Consider the following 17,125-nt stretch of genomic DNA (forward strand, 5'->3'; position numbering starts at 1 on the left):
ATACTAGATTCATCTAAGCTGCTCTTGAAGTTAAGACACACAGTACCTATGTGTCTATAAAGTACTTGGTAAACATATCAATAGAGTCATATTGTAGATTCTTGAGCTTAAAATTGTGGTGCGTAGATAAATATGAACCATACTATTCAACTCAGATGAACTAGTAGACCATAACACTATTAGGTCTACTAATTCAAGATGCAATAGACAGATACAAACAGGTTGTTGCAACAAATAGGTATTTTAAATCAATTGTTGGCATTTATCAAACACAGCGAATATTTGCTCAAATTGGAGTTCTAACTCAAAAAGAGCTAGGCCAAATGTTTTCACATTCTACAATCATTCCCTCCTCAGGGCTGCTAAGCCACTTCCATTTATTTGTACATCACAAGATTGGCCACCTTGCCTTACCAATTTGATCATCTGACATAAAATAGGAGAGTTAGCATTTAGGGTGAAAGCATGGGAGTGGGAACAATTAGTTGTGTCCTTGACATAGCTAATTAGCTATGCAAAAAGCTACCAGTGATTTAAAGTCTTTTTGCACCATGAATGGAAACATTAGAATGTTTTAATTATATAAATGAGCACCATAAATGTGCAACATAAACGTACATCATAATTGTAAACATTATAATGTTTTTATTTTTAAAATGAGCACCATAAATGGAAACATTAATTATATACCAAATTCTTAGGTTCATTATGCATGATCCATTGCCACATCACGTTGGCCATCACTTTGTGACTATTTAGGCTCGATTGTTGCCACTGTTCGCTCCGATTGATTCACTTCTCCATTGCCGCCATTGTATGCTCAGTTGTCGCCACTATTCGAAGCTCGATTGCTGCCATGTTCGGTCCTGGATTGTTGCCGCTGTTTGGTCTAACTGAGTTAGATCCTCCATTGCAACCATTGTACGCTCAGTTGTTGCACGTCACACCGGGTAGAGACTTCGACTGTCGGCATCAACAGCCAACGTAAGACCAAGATATTGACGTTGGCGGCAGGAGAACGAGACCCGGCAATGCAGAGAGTTACGGACGGGCACGGACGAGAACCGGGCGGAGTGGACAAGAACCGGGAGGAAGAGGCAGGCCTATGGGGAGGCCGGAACACGGTACATCGGTACCACGAGAGAGGGTGCGGAGCGAGCCACCCTCTCGACATGCGAAGAAGGACAACCCGAGACAGGGTCGCGAAGGACGAGGGGCCCAAGAAGGATCCTTCACACCGGGCTAAAGACTTCGACGGTCCGCATCGGATCCGACATAAGACCAAGATACTGATGGTGGCAGCGAGGGGACGAGGGCAACAACGACGACGACAACCGAAGACGAGCGGGGTCCTACAAGAGGACCGAAAGAACAGACAAGAGGTATAAAGCCGGCAACGTGGCCACAGACCGGAACCGGACCCGATCTACAGGGTCAGTAGGACGAAGACCGGACACGCTTGGTGAACGAGTCGGTGGCCTAACAGATCGGAGGCCCAAGAAGGATCCTTCACATTGGATCTAGAGACTTCGGCGGTTGGCATTGGATCCGACGTAAGACCAAGAGACTAACGGTGGTGGCGAGGGGATGAAGACAGTAGCAGTAGAGGCACTGAGCGGCCAAGGCGTCGAAGGACTACAGAGGCCAGGCAAGCCAAAACAGGCAAGGGTGATCCTTCGTGGGTAGCAACACAGAAAGCTACCAAGGACACCCAAGCGGGGAACGGTGTGTCGAGTCGAAAAGGGGACACCCGGAAGTGTATCAGAAGATGTGCGTGTGGCCATCGAGGGCCGAAGTAAAGCACGGGTATGGGACAGTGTTCGACACAAGTGGTGCCAAGCAAGGAAGGTGGAAGACGGCACACAATGGTGTCGGGTTGGAAATCGGGCGCAGGATAGGCTACACACGTCGGTAGCTAGAAACGGTATCGGTGACCGAAGGAGGGTTCTCCACACCCACTTCGGAGATCTCGACGGCTCAGTCGGAGTGGCAACGACTCGCGTGGCAAGCCAAGCCCGAGATAACAAACTGGTGGGGGCGAGGGGACGACGACAAGTGTATGGCGTCGAACCAGTTGCAGTAGCGCGGAACGAAAGGGGCCAAGTAGGGCGACACGGGGTGTTCTTCGAACGTGAAGGATACCAGTATGTGGAGAAACAATGGGCGACGACGCTGGACCCAACCAATGCGACGCGGAGGCCAAGCAGGCCACTACGGGATGTTCCTCGGACGCAGAGGAAACCGGGTATACGGGAAGCGAGGATCGTGCATACGGTCGATCAAGGGCCATGGGACGAGCACGCGTATTACAGGTTGATCAAGCCTATGGAGAGGCGAGCGCGAGGATGGAACCGGAGCTGACGGTTTGGATCGGCAGAGGCCAACACATTAGCCGGGATGCAGATTACAGAAGGCCGATTGCTCACTACGGCCAGAATCTCTCACCCTTCTTCAGATTTGGCACGTATCGGTGGACATGCGGTTTGGTGAGGGCGGATGTCGTGAAGATTCGCGACCATAGTGGGAAAACCGGGCCTATTGGGAATATGGGCAAGGTGCGGCGTGAGCACTTACCCTTGTATACTCGTGTAAGATAATGGGGGGTGCCTCTATGGCGCCGAATAGGAGTTAAGTTGGGACAGAGAATCCCATGTAATAAGGGATTAATCCCACATTGTAACATCCCTCCCTCCTTGGGCTATAAAAGGAAGGGAGGGTCCCTTACAAAAGAGATGCCCATTTTGAGTTAGGAGGGTATACCACGTAGATCTAAAGTATGGTAACTTTCTCTTCTTTCTTTCTTACTTTCTTTAGGGTTTGATCTAGGTCTTCTCCTTCATCATCATGTGGGTTGAGTCTTCATGTCTGTTTAGGGTTTAGTCTGGTTTAGAGCTCATATGTCCTAGGGGGGTTTTGCTTTCGCTCTGTCTCCTGTGCAAGACCCTGCTCGGCGCGACTAGCCCGTGAGCTCCCCGATCGGTGGCTTGGCAGCAGAACGTTGTTGTAACCTAATCTACCTTGGTCCAGCTCAAGGCCGAAGTTGTATCTTGCTCTTGTGTATATATATAGTGAAGTTATGTGCATCTGTGTCTGTGTTGGTGTCTTTGGAGTTCCTTCTTTCTGGTCTCTGAACATAGGATGTGTGTGTCTAGTCAATGTTCGTGCGCATCATTTCCCCTCTCTCATTCAGTTGCTCTCGGTACGTATCAGGAAACACTTTGGTTGGTGTCCTGGCCGATCACCAGGAATGGTGAAGCTCGACCTTCCATGCTCCGTCTTTCTCAGGTCCAAGACCCCTGTGGTCTCGCCCCGGATCTAACACGCACGCGTGGATTTCCGCGACACTGGCATTTGAAGGTGTTCGGGTGTCTTGCATACATGCATGTGGCAAAGGACAAGAGAGAAAAGTTGGATTCGAAGTCCCGACCATGCATATTCCTTGGATACGGCAATGATGAGTTCGGTTACCGGGTGTGGGATCTGATCGACAAGAAGGTGTTCCTGAGTCGGGACATAGTCTTCATGGAAGACAGGACCATTGTCGGCTGGGAGTCGGACAAGAAGATGATCAACTCTGGATCATCCAATGAAAACCGGCCTGAGGACACAAGGACCTACCTAGTTGAGAACCGGATGTTAGCTGGTAACCGGATGACACTCGACGAACCAGCCGGATATGGATAGGAAACCGAACCGACCGAAGGAGAAGAAGAAGAAGGCATCGAAACCGGACAAGATCCCAAATCGGATTCGGAACAAACGGAGGAACCAGTGATCAGAAACCAAGGACGGAGATATCCTCTCCGAGAGAGAAGAGCCCCCCGGAGATTTCTGGATGAAGAGGACATGTTGCTAACCGATGAGGGGGAGCCGGAAAGCTTCGAAGAAGCAAAGAGAGACACCCACAGCCGCAAGTGGTTGAGTGCCATTCGGATGAGATGGATTCCCTGCATGAGAACCACACATATGAACTGACAGAGTTGCCGAAAGGGAAGAGAGGACTTCGGAACAAGTGGGTCTACAAGCTGAAACAAGGAGATGCTAGAAATCCACCAAGGTAAAAGGCTTGAATCGTGGTGAAGGGCTTCCAGCATAAGAAAGGAGTGGACTTCGATGAGATCTTTTCCCCGGTAGTAAAGATGACATCCATCCGTATGGTATTTGGGCATAGCGGCAAGCATGGACCTTGAGGTAGAGCAACTGGACGTCAAGACGGCATTCCTACATGGCAACCTCGAAGAAGAGATCCACATGCATCAACCGGAAGGATTTGAGAAGAAAGGGAAGAAGCACCTGGTGTGCCAGCTGAAGAAGAGCTTAAGCAAGCTCCCGAACAATGGTACTGGAAGTTCAACTCCTTCATGACCGACCAAGGGTACCACAAGATGCAGACCGATCACTATGTGTTTGTGAAGAAATTTGACGGAGGACATTTCTTAATACTCCTCCTATATGTGGATGATATGCTTATCGTCGAACGAGACCAAGGCAAGATTTGGATGCTGAAGATGGCTTTGAACTAGACCTTCTCAATGAAGGACTTGGGTCCGGCAAGACAGATATTGGGAATTCACATCATCTGGGACTGATCGAAGAAGTTTTTGTGGTTGTCACAGGAGAAGTACGTGACAAAGGTGCTTGAACGACTCAACATGTCGGAGGCGAAGCCGATCGGATCGACACTTCCGGAAAACTACAAGCTGTTCGGAAACCAAAGCCAAGGACCAAGGCGGAGAAGACGGATATGATGAAGATTCCATATGTCTCTGCCGTCGGAAGCTTGATGTACGCGATGGTATGTACCCGACCGGATATTGGATATGCAGTTGAAGTGGTAAGCTGATTCATGAGCAATCCCGTAAGAGAGCATTGGAACGCGGTGTCGTGAAATTACGACGAGGATACGTGAACTTTGAGGCAAGACCCCGGGGCCTCCGACTGGAAGATATCAAATTCGTATGCTTATATTAAACAATTAATGGAAAATGAGAAAGATTTTGACAAATTTCATTAATAAATAGAAAAGAAAAATTACAATCAATCCCAAGATTGGGATTACAAAAGTTTTAGTTTATGAAGATTACTAGAATAATAGATTAGAAGAAACTAAGATACGGATTCGATAGGAAAATTATATGGCTTCCGTAGGGAAAATTAGGGTTTATGACTTTCGTAAGGAAATTTAGGGTTCTTGGCTTCAATAAGATAAGAGAGCTCAGAAGGAAAAGAAAAAAATTAAGATAATATGGAGAGAGACTGAGTGTAGGAAAAAAAATGGAATTTTATATGGAGTTCTCTCTTGATCATCTGCATGTCCACTTTTTGTTGCATGGCCTCTACTTTTAGCTGCTTAGCTTTTTCTTTTAGTTGCATCTATTTTTAGTTGCATGCCTTTTTCTTTTAGTTGCATGCGACCGTCCACATGACAATTACTTTTTGCATGCACTCCAACTTTAGTTGCTTGCGTCCACATAGCCTTTACTTTAGTTCTCTTCACTTTACTTTAGTTTGTTGCATGATCCAATCTTCTGTCCGTCCGCATCCAACCTCGTCCGATAGCCGATTCCACCCGATTGTCGAATGCCTCGCCGACCGGTTCCATTTTGCTTGCCGGCCGGTTTCGGTTTGCTTGCCGGTTCCAGTTCCGATTTTGCTTGCCGGCCGGTTCCGGTTTGCTTGCCGACTGGTTCCGGTTCCGATTTGCTTGCCAGCCGGTTCCGGTTCTGGTTTTGCTTACCGGCCGGTTTCCGGATTCCGGTTTTGGTTACTGGCCGGTTTCCGGATTCTAGATTTGCTTACCGGCCGGTTTCCGGATTTGCTTACCGAAGCTAGATTGAAACAACTTTGCATCTTGGGAGTACAAGATGCTCCAATACCTTGTCGGCCAAGGCTATTGGGGTTACATCAAAGGAGCACAAGAAAACTGACCTGACCCAAAAGACGTCGACTATGCAACATGGGAGCAAGCGGCAAGCCGAATGATGTATTGTTTGGCGACATGTGTTCACGACCACATGCTCGGGTACATTCGAGAAGCCGAGACGCCAAATGAAGCGTGGGAGAATCTACGAAAGATTTTCGCCGCTAACACAACCGCGAGAAAGCTTCAACTCCGCCAAGAGTTGAACAACATCCAACAAAGGGATATGTCCATCACAAGCTACACCTTGAAAATCAAGGACCTTTGCGACTCGCTCGGCAAGATAAGTGTCAATGTGGACGATGATGAGATGGTGCAAATATTCCTCGGTGGCCTTGCACCACGGTTCGGCGCGATGAGGACCGGCGTATTAGCACGGGAGAATCCGCCCTCCTTCTTCGATCTTCAATCCATGTTGTTGGTCAAAGAAAACCATGTTCGAACAAGGAGCAACGTCGTGGAAGGCCACATGCTCTACACACATTCGAACAAAGGAAGAGCATGCGACTGAGCAAGAGGCCGATTCGGCCAAGGACGAGGCGGACGAGGCCTGACTTATGAAAACAACTCGCAATTTCGGCATCAAGACGGAAGCCATCGAGGAACATTCAGAAGAAGGGGGAGCTTCCATTCCAATCCGAGCCGACAAAACTCGGTTGAATGCGGATATTGTGGAAAAATCGGTCACCACGAAGGAGAATGCCGTAAGAAGATGTGCGAGTTGGCTTCCACAAGCCGACAACTCACCAATTACGCCACCAACTCCGACTATGACGATCATGGTGGAATGTTCGTGATGAGACATAGAGCAAATTATATGTCGGCTTCTACCTCAACTAGTGCCTCCGGTCCGGAAGACATATGGTCGTCGACTTCGGTGCCTTGAACCATATGACGTCTCATCAAGAATGGTTCCCAGAACTTCGAGAGCCAGACTGACCCGGCTATGTCGAAACCGGAGACGACACTACCCATCTGATTCAACACATCGGCAATGTCCCATTCGGCAAAGAAGGTACCAACCATTACGAAGAATTTGGTCTCCGTCGACCAAATTGTTGAGCAAGGGATGCTAGTACGATTTAATCAAGACGGTTGCTTCATCGAAAAAGAGGGCTGACTCATCACTCGTGGACGAAGAGAGGGCCGAGTGTTCTTTCTCGACTCGCACAAGATGAAATCGGCTATGTTTGCAAAGGGCACGAAAGCTGATTCTAAGATAGAGTTATGGCACATGTGAATTGGCCATATCAACCTCCAAAAGCTCAAGCCAATGCAATCGATAGGAGTTGTTATTGGGCTCCCGACAATCAAGGAGAAAGAGATTGAAGGCGTGTGTGCCGCTTGCCAATTTGGCAAGCAACATCGGCACCCATTTCCGAAGGAGCGGAACGTGACCAAAGGCGTACTCAACGTAATTCATTCCGATGTATGGGGTCCGGCTCAAACAGCTACATTTGGCGGATGCCGATACTACGTGGCCTTTATCAATGACATCTCCAGGCACACCTGGATCTACCCCATGCAGAAAAAGAGCGAAGTGTTCGGACACTTCCAAAAATTTAAGAATGAAGTCGAGAAAGCCACAAGCCGACATGTATGATGTATTCGGTCGGATGGAGGCAAGGAGTACTTCTTCGACGAATTTTCGGCTTTTCTACGGAAAGAAGGAATTTGGCAAGAGTTTTCGTGTCGACATACGCCACAACAAAACGGAGTCGCCGAACAAAAGAATCGGCACATTCTCGAAGTAGCATGGGCCATGATGAACGAAAAGCTCCTACCGAAGTCGTACTGGGCAGAAGCGGCTAACACGGTCGTATACCTCATGAATCAGTGTACGACATTGGGTGTGCACAAACATCGAGAAGTTTTTCGGAAAGAAGCCGGACCAATCACATGTTCGGATATTCGGCTTCATTGCGTACGTGCACATCCCCGACGAGAAGCGACAAAAGCTCGACCTGAAGTCAGAGAAATGTATCCTCGTAGGATACTCACTCGAGCAAAAGGGGTACAAGTGCTATAACCCCTCAACTCGAAAATCTCGAGCAAGTTGAGACGTCATTTTCGACGAGTCTGCATCTTGGTACGCACCAGAGACAACTTCGACTCAGATTCCACTTGACCCAAAATCCGCCGAAATAGAGATAGAAGCCGAAGATGGGCACACGCACATGTTTGAAGAAAGCCCGATTACGACAAGGCTTAGTGGGCCACAAGAGCCTCCGAACGATCAAAGCACATCTCGGTCGAGTCCGAAGTCGGACAAAGGGAAGGCGAAAATGCCGGAGTATGAAGACGATCACTTCGACGGCAACGAATCGACTCACTCCCTCGATAGTGAGTTCAAAGGCCTTGACATCTAGACAAATGAAGCAAAGAAAGCCTTAGTATCTATTGAGAATCGATTCGTAAAACCACAAGATCAAACGATGCTGAAAAAAAATACACAACACAGGCACACAATGACACAGTACACAGAGATTTACGTGGAAACCCTAAAACGGGAGAGCAAAAACTTCACTATACAATGGATGTACAAGGCAGAGATTACAACACTCTGATTATGAGTGTATAACCCACACAGGGTTCTTGGCGTTTGTTGTTACGCACACAGCTATGGCACCTCTCTCTCTATCTCTCTCTCTCTCTCTCTCTCTCTCTCTCTCTCACGTCTCTCTTACGCACACTTCTATTATCATCACATTAGTATGTTTGCCCTAGACGTATATATATATTGATACATCATGTGAACTATTTACAATCGTAGTCACTGCTACATATCATTACTATTATTACAACTATAATAATAATAATTTGTTTAAATAATCGATTCTCTGTTGTCAACTCTTCGACTGTCGGCTGTTGGCTATTTCCGAACAGTCGGTTCCTCCCACTGGAGGAACATATCCCCAACAAACTCCCCCTTCACTCCTATGAGAGGGAGTCAGTTAATCATGTCTTATGTCGACAGACTCTAAGTCTGTCCATAGGTAGGTTCTTCGTGAGCATGTTAGATCCATTGTTATCTGTGTGGATCTTCACAAGTGTAAACTCTCCTTCTTCGACATTCTCCCGCAATTAGTGATACCTTCTCTGTATGTGCTTGGTCCGGGAGTGATATGCAGCATTCTTGGCAAGATGTATGACACTATTGATGTCACAATGAAGCAAGAACTCCCTCTGTTTCATCCCTAGCTCGTTGAGAAAATTTCTCATCCAGATCAGCTCTTTGTCGGCCTCTACCGCTACCATATACTCTGCCTCTGTAGACGACAAGACTACAAACTTCTGTAGTCGTGATTGCCACGGCACTGCTCCCCCTCCATAGATCATCACGTACCCCAACGTGGATCGGCTTGAGTCTACATCTCCCGACATGTCCCAGTCGGTAAAACCTTCAAGCACAGGTTTTCCGACACCATACCCTAGGCACACCCTTGAGGTGCCTTTTAAGTACCTGAGTATCCACTTCACCATTGCCTAGTGTTTTCTTCCTGGATTACTCATATATCGGCTTACTACTCCCACAACAAATGCTATGTCTGGTCTCATACAAACCATAGCCTACATTAGACTTCTGACGGCTGAGGCATATGGTACCTTCCTCATCTCGGCCTTCTCCTTCTCCCCTTTCGGGCACTGCTTTCTATTCGACCTTCAATTTGTCGGTAACACCAAGCCGACCGGCTTTGCGTCCGACATGTTTAACCTATCTAGGATCTTCGTCACATACTTTTGTTGTGACAACCATAGCACCGTTTGCGTTCTGTCTCGAACTATGTGCATTCCTAAGATCTGTTTAGCCGGTCCAAGGTCTTTCATGGCTAGTGACCTGCCTAGAGCTTTCTTCAAGCTTCTGATCATTCTTGTGTCTTGACCGACTATCAACATGTCATCAACATATAACAAGAGAACCAAGAAGTCTCCTTCTTCGTACCTTTTGACGAACACACAGTGATCGGCCTATGTTTTCTGGAACCGGTGTTCCATCATGAAGGACTCGAACTTCTTGTGCCATTGGCGTGGACCTTGTTTCAGACCGTACAAGCTTTTCTTCAGTCGACACACCAGGTTCTCTTTCCCTTTCTCCTCAAAGCCTTTGGGTTGCTACACGTAGATTTCTTCTTCTAGCTCCCCATGCAGGAATGTCGTTTTGACATCCAACTGTTCAATCTCCAGGTCCATACTGGCCGCTATACTCAGAATAGTTTGAATGGATGTCATCATCATGACTGGTGTGAATATTCATTGAAGTCGACGCCCTTTTTCTATTGAAAACCCTTCACCACTATGTGGGCTTCTTCATAGCACTCCGGTTCACATTCATCAGTCAAGAGGATGTATTGACTGGCATATGTTGTCGGTGCTTTCCTTTCTCTGAGTGGGTATCTCCTTCCACTCGTTGTTGGCTCTCTTTCGGATGTCTCTGCCAACTCTTCTCTCTGCTCGGGTTCCTGCACATCAATCAGCATCTCCAGGTTGGACGACTCCGACTCATATTCTTCAATTGACCTTAGCAGCTCTGCCGACTCTAACTCATAGTCGGTCAGTATCTCCGAGTCGACCGACTTGGATTCGGCTATGCCGATTGGTCATCTCCGAACAGCCGATGTTGTCGGTTCACTTGACCTTAGATCGACGATAGTCGGGGTTAACTATGGAGTTGTATCCGACTTCTGTTGCTTCCAGTCTTCAATCGTCTTATCTTCAAGAAAGACTACGTCCCGACTTCTCACTACCTTCTTGTCGACTAGGTCCCATAGCCTACAGTCGAACTCATCTTCCAAGTATCCCATGAATATGCATGCTTTCAACTTACTATCGAGTTTTGACCTCTGATCCTTCGTGTAAAAGAATATGTGCAGAAGCAATAGAAAACCGAACACAGAAAATACGTAGGTTTAATGGAGAGCTTAGGGTATACATAGTACCCGGGAGAGATAGAGAGAGAACACAAAAAAAACTCAATTCAAAATATCACTCAGCCTGTACATAGGATGTGCTCAGTGAGCACTTTTATACAAGTCCATATGGACTGACAGAAGTACTGACACGTACTTCAATGCTCACAAGTGAGCTCTACACTAATTCCCAAAATATATTCCTACGCAGAATATCTTCCCAACGGCCTCGTAGTTTACGCACCGCTACGACTTCTCGTTGTGTACCGGTCTGCGCACCGTTTTACGCACCGGTCCGGCCTAACCGATCGATCCCAACTGATCCGGTTCTCGGCTTGCACAGCCGATCCGGCCAATGTTGAGCTTGTATCTCAACACTCCCCCTCAAGCTCAACTTGAGGTTCCATCTGTTCTTCCGGATCTGTGCTCCGGTTCCTTCTGGCTTCATGCCTCGCTCGCGCTCCTCGACCTATTCGATTCCACGGGCCTCGACACTTCCAGTCGCCTTGTCTGCTCACATGGCCCTTCTCAGCTTCCTTCCTGTTGCGGTGTTGGCGCCTCTTCTATTGCCTTCTCTTCTGCTTGGCCCTTGGTTGATTCAGCGTATCCGAATCAAACAACAGAACCGACTTGGCTTCCTCCGATCGGTTTTCACTCTCGTCCGAGTTGGCTGTCTCCAACTCGTCTTCGGTCTTCTCGCCCTTGATGGCTTCGTCTTCCCCACACTTGGTTGCCTTCGGCTCTTCCTTTCGACCGCTCCCCTTGTGTCCACTTTCGGAATCTTCCATGGATCCGCCCTCAACTCCTTCAGCCGATCCAAAATCAAATTCGTCATCCGACTCAGCGTCACGGTTTTTTCCGCTCCTTTCCTGTTCCCTTCCGTGGTCATCATGGACATCTCTCCCCCTCAAGTTCGGCACATCGAGGTGACGCAGCCCAAGCGCACCCGAGAATTGCCGCAACTTGTCCAAACCAAGAGGCTTGGTGAAGATGTCGGTGGTCTGCCGATCCGTCGGAACATACTGAAGTTCGATTTCACCGGAGAGAACACACTCACGGACGAAATGGTAGTGCACCTCAATGTGCTTAGTCCGAGCATGGAAAACGGGGTTCTTTGCGAGCTGGATACTACTGAGGTTGTTGCAATAGATTGTCGTTGGATCGGATACCTCCACCTGTAGATCCCTAAGTAGTCGCTTCAACCATATGGCTTCGCATGTCGTGACAGGCGCTCCTCTATACTCAGCTTCAGTGCTCCATAGCGCAACTGTCGACTGCTTCTTGCTACTCCACGCGATCGTGGCACTCCCAAGAGAGAGCGCGAACCCGGACTTGGATCGGCGATTGGTGACGTTGCCGGCCCAGTCAGCATCGGTGTAGCCGACCAACTGCAGGGTTGTACCGGTCTGATATAGTAGCCCCCGGTCCTTAGTGACTCTTACGTACCGTAGTACGCGTTGCGCACACTGAAGGCGCTCCTCGGTAGGTCGTGCCTTCTTTTATAGTGTTCTCAGGAGTAATCCTGAAGCTTCTAGAATGTTCCAGAGAAATCTAGAATATACATTAATTTCCTATAATAAAACTTAAATGAAAATAATATCCTACGTATTACAATAGATGGTATAATGGTCAAGAGCTCGACCCATATAACATAACGTCATGGGTTTGAGTCTTGGTCGAGGATGACGGCAACTTCATACTCTGGGCCGGCGTCTAACTCAAGCGAGGGTGGCGGTGGTGTAACACGATCGGGAAGAGTGTTCGCTTTATAAGGTTCAAGAAGAGAACTATGGAAGACCGGATGTATCCGAAGAATTTGCCACTCTAGCACGGTTTATACAGTTTATCCCGCATCTGTAGTAGTCATTGATGGTCTTCCCATTGCTTCCGGGAATATTGTAGAAGAGTCAGAACCCATTCGAGTTGTCCTAGGTAGTTTGGTGTGTGTAGTAGCATTTAATATAATTAGTAGTCCAGAGTATCCCATTGTCTTGGGATTACCTTGGTTTGAATTACATAATCCAGACATAGATTGGAGAACAAGAGAAGTTCGACATCAATAACCCCAAGAATCTACTCATCAAGTTTCGACCATTTCACTACGTCAATTACGCGAAGAAGGACACAAGGAGGCAATGTTCCTATTTGCAATATCAGTACATCCTTCTAACCCTATTAAGGAGGAATCCTTAGTACAACTTCCGGCAAAATATCATCCTTATGCCAATGTATTTGACAAGGTAAAAGCCGGTACTCTTCCTCATCATCGTCCCTATGATTGTCCCATCGATCTACAACCGGGAGCAGAGCCACCATGGGGACCAATTTACAACTTGTCCCCCACCGAGTTAGAAGTCCTTCGAGCCTACATAAAGGAGAACTTGGCAAGCAGGTTTATTCGTCATTCGAAGTCTCCGACTGGTGCACCCATCTTCTTTGTCAAGAAGAAAGATGGCTCACTTCGTCTCGTCGTTGATTATCGCGGCTTAAATAAAGTCACCATCCGGAATAGGTATGCACTTCCTCTTATATCAAGTCTTTTAGAGCGAGTTAATGGTGCCAAGTTCTTTACAAAAATCGATCTACGAGGAGCGTATAACCTCGTGCGGATCCGACCGGGAGATGAATGGAAGACCGCCTTTCGCACGCGGTATGGGCATTTCGAATATACTGTTATGCCGTTCGGTCTAACCAATGCACCCGCAGTCTTCCAACAAATGGCAAATGATATATTCAGAGACCTCTTGGATATCTGTTTGATCATCTATCTGGATGATCTCTTGATTTATTCGAAGTACCAGGAAGAGCACGATTCTCATGTACTATTAGTACTAAAACGACTCCGCGAGAATGGTCTTTATGCCAAGCTAGAAAAATGTAGCTTTGACTGCAAGCAAGTAGAATTTCTAGGCTACGTCATCTCCTCAAAGGGCATCTCCATGGATCCAGCTAAAGTCCAATCTTCGGATCTTTATGAAATCCTTGGGGACTCGATCCTTGTTGTTGCAATGTTGCTTCGAGTTGTTGTACCCGTAACGCTAACTCCCCATGTTGTTGTTGTGTTTGTTGTTTTTCTAGGGCGATTTGTTGCAAATCCCCTATCAGTCGTTGGTTTTCTTGTTCCAAGGCAACAAATTTTTCTTTTAGGCACTGTAGCTCGGAGAAAACGGATTGATATTCTTGGGCGCTAACAGTAGCCATAGTATAGGGAAAAGGGTAGGAGGACGAGGGAGAATGACAAGTAGGCTTGAGGAAAAATTAGTTCAAACTGTCAGGAATAGTACTAAAGCGGAGAGAATTAGTACTAAAGAAGGGAAGTACTATTAGTACTAAGAGGACGGGACTACGTAAGATTCCCGAGAGAGAAAGAGAGAAGAGGAGAGAGAGACAGTGAGGATGAGAGAGAGAGAGATGATGATAACAGCTAATGTATTATGTGAAGGATAAGTACAAAGTGGCTAAGAGGCTTAAGACTGGCATTGAACCAATTTGGTTCAACATAATGCCTAGTGCCTTCTTTTATAGTGTTCTCAGGAGTAATCCTGAAGCTTCTAGAATGTTCTAGAGAAATCTAGAATATACATTAATTTCCTATAATAAAACTTAAATGAAAATAATATCCTACGTATTACAATAGATAGTATAATGGTCAATAGCTCGACCCATATAATATAAGGTCATGGGTTCGAGTCTTGCCATATCATGACACTCGTTGTAACCGAACCGCACAACAGGGTTCTTCTGGCAGGTAGATCAGCATAATTGCTCATTAGCCGATGTTGAGGCTTTCGTCGCCGGCCTAGACTTCGGTCTCGAAGACTCGTCACCACTTCCCTCGAAGTCGGACTCGCGTCGATCCGACTTGTTCCTATCCGTGTCGTATGCCGACACCTTCTTCTTCCCTTTTTCCTTGCGCATAAGACGTCTCCTCGGCTTCCTGCGCGGGGAATGCACGGCCGAGTCTCCACTACTCGCCGACTCTTCATCGGACTGGTCGAATCGACTCAGTCCTCCATCCAGTCCGCTTAACCGAAATGAAATCGGACTCTCTTCGCGGGTCCCGATTTTAGGCTCATCCGGAGGCATCTCGGCCTCGCTGACCTCATCGTCAGAACTCGGATTGGAAGTGAGGTCTACAGTCGGAGGCAAGTACCAGGACGTGTACTCGTCAAATACAACATCGCGGCTCACGCACGCTTGTTTGGTGCGAGGGTTATAACGCTTATAACCCTTCTGCTCGTCCGACTAGCCGACTAAGATACACTTCTCGACTTTCGCATACAACTTCCTCCTTTTCTCCTTTGGCACGTGCACATATGCGATGCTACCGAAAACTCTCAAGTGTCGCAGATTTGGTTTCCTTCCGAAATACAGCTCATGCGCTGACCCTTTTTCTCCGATCCAATTCTGGATGCATACCGCGGTTCGTACCGCCTCGTCCCAATAGAACCTTGGCAAGCTCTTTTCCTCCAGCATTGCCCATGCCACTTCCACAATCGACTGATTTTTCCTCTTGGCCATGCCATTTTGCTCCGGCGTGTATCTACAACTGAATTCGCGCCGAATTCCCATCTATTGCACATAGCCGTTGAATTGACCGGAAAAGTACTCTTTTCCGCCATCCGACTACAGGCACTTGATCTTTCTTCCTGTTTCCCTTTCCACGAACCCTTTGAGGTCCCGAAAACAGTCGAAGACCTCACTCTTCTTCTCGATGAGGTAGATCCACATGTGCCGCGTATAGTCGTCGATGAAAGAGACAAAATATCGACTCCCGCCAAGACTAATGTTTTGTGCCGGTCCCCATACATTGGAATGTATCAAGTCGAGCTTGTTCCGGGTCCAGTTATGCTCGTTTGGGAAAGGAAGTCGGTGTTGCTTCCCTAGCTGGCAGGCTTCACAAATTTGGGCAATCCGAACACCACCTGTTTCGATTGCAGGTCCTGAAGCCGTTGATAGTTGACGTGGCCTATCCGCTTGTGCCATAAATCAATATCCAACTCGACTTTTTGTCCTTTCATGAACATTGTGGTGCCACCGTCGCTAGAGTCGAGGATAAACATCCTCCCATCTCTGCGCCCTTGCGCAATAACTCGGCCTTCTTCCTCGATGAAGCACCCGAGATGCCTAAACCGAACCTGCATCCCTTGGTCGACGATCTGCCTGACTAACACCAGGTTCGTTGTGATTGTCGGGACGTGTAACACGTTCATGAATTTCCCTTTCTGCCCGACATGGCTCAAGGGAACTTCACCGACATGCGCGATCGGATGCGGAGTGTCATCTCCGGTTGCGACTACTCCCGGTTGCATCGGTTTTTCCATGTGGTTTGACGCGCCGGAGTCGACGTACCGCACCTCGTCCGATTTCGGAGTGATCTTCTTCATCGAGTTTGCTTCGTGTCTCGTCACGAAGACTGGCCCTTTTTCGGCTCCTTCGGCGTAGTGCGATCACTGCCGATTACCCTTGTCGGTCTGCATGGAACCTGATCCGAACCCGGTTCTCTCCGAGTCGGCGCGCTTTTTCCAGCACTCGCTCCCCCTATGGCCTTTCTTGCCACACTACCAGCATTCCATGGCGGATTTCCCTTGCCGGTTCTCATCGCCTCGACTCCCCCTATTTCTGGAGGGTCCAGAGTTGTTGTCGGCATCACTTCGGTGCCTTCTTCCTTGGTCCCGTCGACCGCCTCCATTGCGCACCGACTCGCCTCGTTCACCACGACCACGGGACCTCTCTCCCTTCGTGTACAACATCTTGTTGTCGGCATGCATGCTCGTTGACGCACCCGCGTGGTTTTCCTCTATAAGGAGCATCGACTGTAGGTCGAAAAACAACGGCTTATTCTCCCATGTACACACAGCAGTTCGGAATGCTCCGAACTTCGACGCCAGTCCCCCGAGACAAATCTACACCATCTCGCCTTCCTCGACATTCACATCGATGGAGGCTAAGGAGTCACATATATCTTTGATCTTCGAGGTGTAATCAGCCACCGACAAGTCGTGTTGTCGTAGGTTGCTCAGCTCCTGTCAAAGTTGAAGCTTCCTGGTTGTAGTGCTTGCGGCAAACCCCAAGCATCCTTCAGCGTTTTCGCATCCTGAATGTAGCTTAGGAGTTGTTCGCCCACACAAGACGTGAAGCAGTACAATACTCTACTCGCCGACTGTTCCCACGCTGGGAAATCTCTGTGTGTCGATTTGGGTGCTATGTCATTTGCTCCGTCAACATAGTTCCAGTAATTGTACCCGAGCAGGTACTGGTGCATCTTGTAGGACCAAGTTGTTTCTGTCGAGCTTCT

The sequence above is a fragment of the Azolla caroliniana genome, unplaced genomic scaffold (genome assembly GCF_043228905.1).
Source record: "Azolla caroliniana isolate FFs.n. ecotype wild unplaced genomic scaffold, voAzoCaro1.0.p SCAF_6, whole genome shotgun sequence".
NCBI classification, from domain to species: Eukaryota; Viridiplantae; Streptophyta; class Polypodiopsida; order Salviniales; family Salviniaceae; genus Azolla; species Azolla caroliniana.